This window comes from Marmota flaviventris, chromosome 9 (assembly GCF_047511675.1).
Source record: "Marmota flaviventris isolate mMarFla1 chromosome 9, mMarFla1.hap1, whole genome shotgun sequence".
Lineage (NCBI taxonomy): Eukaryota > Metazoa > Chordata > Mammalia > Rodentia > Sciuridae > Marmota > Marmota flaviventris.
The window spans coordinates 54,782,097-54,789,421 of record NC_092506.1 but is presented as its reverse complement, the minus strand read 5'-3'; the positions used below and the strand labels follow the sequence as shown (position 1 = coordinate 54,789,421).

The 7,325-nt window shown below is 35.3% G+C and overlaps 2 pseudogenes; both read left to right on the top strand.

Moving 5' to 3' along the window:
- The first annotated feature begins 291 nt into the window (after positions 1-291).
- On the top strand, positions 292-833 carry LOC139701312 (cilia- and flagella-associated protein 97-like; annotated as a pseudogene).
- A 19-nt stretch (positions 834-852) lies between these two features.
- On the top strand, positions 853-1,649 carry LOC114098161 (cilia- and flagella-associated protein 97 pseudogene; annotated as a pseudogene).
- Positions 1,650-7,325: the final 5,676 nt, after the last annotated feature.

Sequence of the window (7,325 nt, the reverse complement as noted above, 5' to 3'; positions counted from 1 at the left end):
CATTGGATAAAAAACACATTTTATATCCTTCAGAGTACATTTCATCCCAAAAAATCTATGGAAACTTTACAAAATCTGACTTCTTTTTTCCAAAAGAAAATCTCAATAAATTTCAAAATCTTATTCATAGAAACAGCATTCCTTGCAATCAAACTGAAAAAGAATAAAAAAGAAATAATAAAAACTAATCTTTCCACACCGCAGCATGCTTGCAACCTTCCCTGCCATTGGGGCTCAGTTTCCCTCCCAAGAGACAGACAGCCATAAGCACTTGGGAGATATTTTACCATTATGGATTGCTTTAGAGATACATCAGAAGGTGACATAGACCATTCTTGCTTTGACAGTGACTTTGAAAAAGTAAAGAAATATGAAAGTAAGTTACTTTTGACAAGTAAAGTGATAACCCTGAAGAGAGAATAAATAAGGATATAGAAAAGAGAAATTTGAAATTTGGAGTACAAAAAAAGAGAGAATATTATCTTACTGAGAAGGAAAATGAAAAAAAAAAAGCAAAAATTTCTCCAGATGAACACCTTGTAGAGAATCGTATTATGCAAACCATTTCTTCAGGATCCAAAAAAACATTATGTATGCTACAATAGGAACTAAAACACACTTGCCCATTCCAAATAGAATTCCAAAAACTGTAAAAGAAGGTGAGGAGAATTACTATACAGATGAACAGGAAAACAGTGATGATGGACACAAACATCATAAGAGGTCCAAGTCAGCTAAACCATCTAATAACTCCAAATACAAACATGAGTAAAAAGAATGTCAAGGTTAGTTCCTCTCCCTCTTCTTCTTTGTCTTTGCCTTCCTCCTCTTGAAGTCCAGACTGTTCAGATGATGTCTCTGATAACTCCTTTATCAACTCCAGATATCAGCCCTGTTCCATCTTTTGAGTTGAATACACCAAATGACCAAAAAGTCAAAGCTAAAAGGCAAGAAAATGTGAGTCAAGAGGCAGATGAAGATGTTGAGGTTTTAAAAAATTATTCAAGGTATTTGAAAGCAGCCAAGAAAGTGAAAGAAAAACATGGGCCTGCTGTTGTCCCAAAGTCATCAGTGTTCAATTGTGATTTAGACCACAATGTCTTACATGTCACAATGAACCTGAATCATCTTTTAAAATCTTTTCTGCAATTAAATAAAAAGGGACCACAAAAACTTCATTTTGATCAACCCTCAGTAGTACCTAGGAAAAACTACTCTTTCACAAGAGAAGAGGTGAGACAGATTGATCAGGAAAATCAGAGACTTTTGAAAGAACTGTCAAGGCAGGCTGAAAAATCAGAAAGCAAAAGTACAATCCCCATTGATCATCCTTCTAAGTTATGTTATAGTGCTCTCAATGCCAGAAGCAGCAACAAAAGTTTGAAAGAGAAAATGTGGCTTTATTGAAAAACTTGAAATTATGAAGCCAGCAATGGGTATGAAATACTCAGAACAGCTAATGGACTACCATTGTAATATGGGATCATCTCCTCCTAAGGTCACCATCCTCCAGAAGACTAAGAACATGCACTTGGCCAATGCAGCCTATTAAGAGAAGAGAAGTTTCCAGGACATCCAGTGCTAACAGTGGTCTCAGTTGTAAGACTGAGCAATTAGTTTTTGACACACCCACAGGCCTATTGATATGACTTAACCCCCCCATGTCTGCACTGCTTAGTTATAAAACATTATTACTTTAAACATCATTCATCCAATTTTTTTCTTTTTCTTTTTTAAATTTGTCCATTTATTTTAATTAGTTATATATTATAGCACAATGCATTTTGATTCATTGTACACAATTGCAGCACAACTTTTCATTTCTCTGTACATGATGTAGCGTCGCACTCTATGTGCAGTCATACATGTATATAGGGTAATGATGTTCATCTCATTTCACCATCTTTCCTGCTCCCATACCCCTTCCCCTCCCCTCCCTATTCATCCAATTTTTATTGACATGTTTTTGTATATTACTATATTTCACTATGTTAATATCTAAAATACTTTTTTCCAGCAATTTAAAGTATATAACAGTGAGTTAATTTATTGTTTGTGATTCAATGAAAAATTGTTGTCAAAAGACAACAATTTAATGTAAAAACAGTATTTACTATGAGTGTGAATTTATATAAAATGTGTGTGGATTTATTAGAAAAATGGTAGTAATGCATGTTTATTTTCTCAGCATAGAAATTGATTCAGTTGTCATGTTGATAAAACAGTAGTGACAGTATCATTGCATGTTGGACCCAAGCTATTCACCATGTAGTTCTCATTTTATGTTATTTTCTTTTCTTACAAGCTTTAAACCATGAGCTTACCTCTTATTTGACTTTGTTTTCTATTTGCTTTAGAACTTATATAGTGAGTCACAACCTGATTTATGAGAGTTACACTTTGTTATGAAACATTCTGAAATTTGTTTTTATTGATGGAACTGATTTAGATTTGATGAGCAAATTGAAAGAAGCTTGTACTGGGGCAATCCTCACAATTTCACCAGAAGTACCTAGTACTTCTGTGTAAGTGCACTGTTAGGTCTTAAAAATTCTTTTAGCCATTCCAAATCCTCTCACACTGGGAATATTAGAGAGTTCAATGTAAAAGCTTGTCTTTTGTGTTTTCATTCATTCAGGTAAAGTAGTATTAATGATTCTGACAAGGGTGGTGGACTTTAGATTTACATCTACTTCCTTGAGACTAATTTGAGTGCAGACCAAATCAGTTGTATCATGAGCAAATACAAGGGTTTTTTTGTTTGTTTTTTTGTTTTGTTTTTGGATCAGTTAAATAGCTCCACCAGTTTGAAGAGCCAATAAGCAGGTTATAAGGTATTTCAGAACAGTGTGTTAAATGATGCTGTTAGTGTATTTTGCTGTGATTTAGTATTTATTAAGGGAGAAGAAAGAAAAGAGTAAAAAATGCTTTAGAAATTTCAGTTACTGATTGGCCTCTGCCTACCTGCATGGGATCCCAGGCCCAAGGTAGGCCCAGGTTCATCCTGCCACCAGCAAACCCCTGCCAGAACTCAGGCCCCGGCCCAGATCCACCTCCACCAACTAGAAGACACTGCTGGAGCTCGGCCCAGCTCAGGACTGCCTCTGCCAACTAGCAGACACCTGGAGGAGCTCAGGCCCAGATATGCCTCCTCTGACTTGCATGGAAGCCTATGCCCAGGGTAGGCTGGGTCCCCACCACCACCTGGGAGCCCGGGCCTAACCCACTTCCATCTTGGAACATTGCAGCCACTAACCTACCCCACACAGTAGCCTTTACCTTGGGACAACAGACAGGCACTAGAAGTATCTGCATCTAAGAGCAAGCATCCCAAAGCCAGTGTAAGGCCCACCCTTTCAGCCCCATCTCTGAAAGACCTTGCATCCATCTTGGGACACCTCCACTGCTATCTCAAGTTACCTCTGCTATTGCTGCCACCACCTTTAGTTGCAGTAGCATCCATCGTGGGACACCAGAGGGTCTAGAAGCCCAACACTAAGGTGAGACACAGATAAATCTGCACAGATACAACAAGATTACAGGGTAGAAACTGTAATTCCTCAGATCCACACTGCAAGAAAGGAAGACACATAGACAACATGAAAAAACAAGGGAGGAAAGTGCCCCATACAAACCAGGATACTACAATAACAGAACCCATGGACAGCGCAGTTGATGAAATGCCAAGGAAGAAGGTTAGAATGTTCATAATTAAAATGATCTGTGAATTAAAGAATGACCTAAATGAGCAAATACAGGCAAAAATTGATCACTCCAACAAAGAGGTAAGATAGCAACTACAGGCAACCATTGATGACACCAATAAAGAGATAAGGGAGCAAATCCAGGTAGCAAAAGATTACTTCAAGAGAGAGAGGGAGATTTTGAAAAAAAAAATCAGAAATCCTTGAAATGAAGAAAACAATAGACCAAATTAAAAAAACTCAATAGAAAGCATTACCAACAGACTAGATCACTTGGAAGACAGAACATCAGATAATGAAGACAAAGTATACAATCTGGAAAATAAAGTTGATCACACAGTGAAGATGGTAAGAAACCATGATCAGAACATCCAAGAATTATGGTATAGCGTCAAAAGATCAAATCTAAGAGTTATTGGGATAGAGGAAGGCACAGAGTATCAAACCAAAGGAATGCACAATCTCTTCAATGATTAATATCAGAAAATTTTCAAAACACGAAAAATGAATTGGAAAAATCAAGTACAAGAGGCTTATAGAACACCAAATGTGCAAAATTACAACAGATATACACCAAGGCACATTATAATGAAAATGCCTAGCATACAGAATAAGTATAGACTCTTAAAGGCCACAAGAGAGAGGAATCAGATATTGGGGAAGACTATTTCATATCTCAGCAGATTTTTCAATCCAAACCCTCAAAGCCAGGAGACCCTGGAACAACATATACCAAGCTCTGAAAGAAAATGGATGCCAACCAAGAATCTTATATCCAGCAAAATTAAGCTCTAGATTTGATGATGAAATAAAAACCTTCCATGAAAAACAAAAGTTAAAAGAATTTACAACTAGAAAGCTTGCACTACAGAACATCCTTGGCAAAATATTCCATGAAGAGGAAATGAAAAACAACAATGAAAATCAGCAGAGGGAAGTATTAAACTAAAGAAAAAAACGAATCAAAGGAGAAACCAAGTCAAGTTAAATACCAAAAATAAACAAAAATGGGTGGGAATACAAATCATGTCTCAATAATAACCCTGAATGTTAATGACCTAAACTCACCAATCAAAAGACATAGCTGGGGTGGGGTTGTGTCTCAATGGTGGAGCACTTGCCTAGCATGTGTGAGGCACTGGGTTTGATTATCAGCACCAAATAAAAATAAAAAAATAAAAGTCCATTGATAACTAAACAATAAAATTTAAATTTAAATTTTAAAAAAGACATAGGCTGGCAGATTGGATTTAAAAAGAAGATCTGGGGCTGGGGTTGTGGCTCAGAGGTAGAGTGCTTGCCTAGCATGCATGAGGCACTGGGTTCTATCCTCATCACCACGTAAAAATAAAATAAAGTTATTGTGTCGACCCATGACTAAAAAATAATTTTTTAAGAAAAGAAGACCCAAAAATATGCTGCCTCCAGGATACTCATCTCATAGGAAAAGATATTCACAGACTGAAGGTGAAAGGTTTGGAAAAATCATACAACTCACATTGACTGCAGAAGCAAGCAGGGGTTTCCATCCTCATATCAAACAAAGTAGACTTCAAGCCAAAGTTATCAAAAGGGATAAAGAAGGACACTTCACACTGCTCAAGAGAATCATATGCCAACAAGACATAATAATTATAAATATATATGCCCCAAACAATGGAACATCTGCATTCATCAAATAAACTCAAGTTCAAGAGTCAAATAGACCACAACACAAAAACTCTGGGGACTTTAACTCTTTCACCACTGGATAGATCTTCCAAACAAAAGCTGAACAAAGAAACTATAAAACTCAATAATATAATCAGTAACTTAAACTTACCTGATATATATATGGAATATTTCATCCTTCAACAAGTGAATACACTTTCTTCTCAGCAACACATGTATCATTCTCTAAAATAGATCATGTATTTTTTAAATATTTATTTTTTAGTTTTAGGTTGGCACAATGTCTTTATTTTATATTTATATGGTGCTGAAGATTGAACCCAGTGCCTCATGCATGCTAGGCCAGCACTCTACCACTGAGCCACAATCCCAGCCCCTAAAATAGATCATATATTATGCCACAAAGCAACTCTAAGCAAATACAAAAAAAGTAGAGATACTATCAGATCATAATGGAATGAAATTAGAAGTCAGTGATAAAATAAAAAATAAAAGCTACTCCAACACCTGGAGACTAAATAATATTCTAATCTATGAACAATGGGTTGCAAAAGATATCAAGGAGTAGATTAAAAAATTCTTAGAGGTGAATGAGAACACTAATCCAACACATCAAAATCTCTGGACACTATGAAAAAGTACTAATAAGAATGTTCATTCTTTAAAAGAAGAAAAAGTCAACAAATAAATGACCTAACAATACATCTCAAAGCCCTAAAAAAGAAGAACAAATCAACACCAAAAGCAGTAAAAGACAGGAAATAATTAAAATCAGAGCTGAAATCAATGAAATTGAAACAAAATAAATAACTGAAAAAATTGACAAATACAGTTGACTCTTTGAAAAAATAAATAAAATTGACAAATCCTTTGCCATGCTAATGAAGAGAAGGAGAGAGAAAACTCAAATTACTAACATGTGATTAAAAAGGAAATATCACAAGAGACACTACAGAAATACAGAAAAAAATTGTTTTGAAGACTTGTATTCCAACAAAATAGAAATTATGGAAGGCATCAACAAATTTCTAGAGTCATATAATTTGCCCAAATTGAATCAGGATGATATACACAATTTAAATAGATCAATTTCAAACAGTGAAATAGAGGATGCCATCAGAAGCCTACCAACCAAGAAAAGCCCAGGACTGATGAATATACAGCTGAGTTCTACAAGACCTCTAAAGAAGAACTAATACCAATATTCATCAAATTATTTTGTGAAATAAACTCATTCTATGAGGCCAATATCACCCCGATTCCAGAACCAAAGACACATCAGAGAAAGAAAACTTCAGATCAATATCTCTAATAACCATAGATGCAAAAATTCTCAATAAAATTCTGGCGGATAGAATACAAAAACATATTAAAAAATAGTGCACCACAATCGGGTGGGGTTCATCCCAGGGATCAATAAATGTAATTCATCTCATTAATAGACTTAAAGATAAGAATCATATGATTATCTCAATAGATACAGGAAAAGCATTTCAACAAAATACAGCACCCCTTCATGTTCAAAACACTAGGAAAATTATGGATAACAGGAACACATCTTAACATCACATCTTTCACCACTTCTATTTAACATAATTCTTGAAACATTGTCCAGAGCAATTACAAAGACGAAAGAAATTAAAAGGATACAGATAGGAAAAGAAGAACTCAAATGAGCACTATTTGCCGATGATAGGATTCTATATCTGGGAGACATAAAACTTCTAGAAATCGTAAATGAATTCAGCAGAGTAGCAGGAAATAAAATCAACACATATAAATCAAAGTCATTTCTGTACATCAGTGACAAATAGAAAGAGAAACTAGGAAAACCACCACATTTACAATAGCCTCAAAAAAATAAAATACTTGGGAATCAACTTAATGAAAGATGTGAAAGACCTCTACAATGAAAACTACAGAATGCTAAGGAAAGAAATCAAAGAAGAC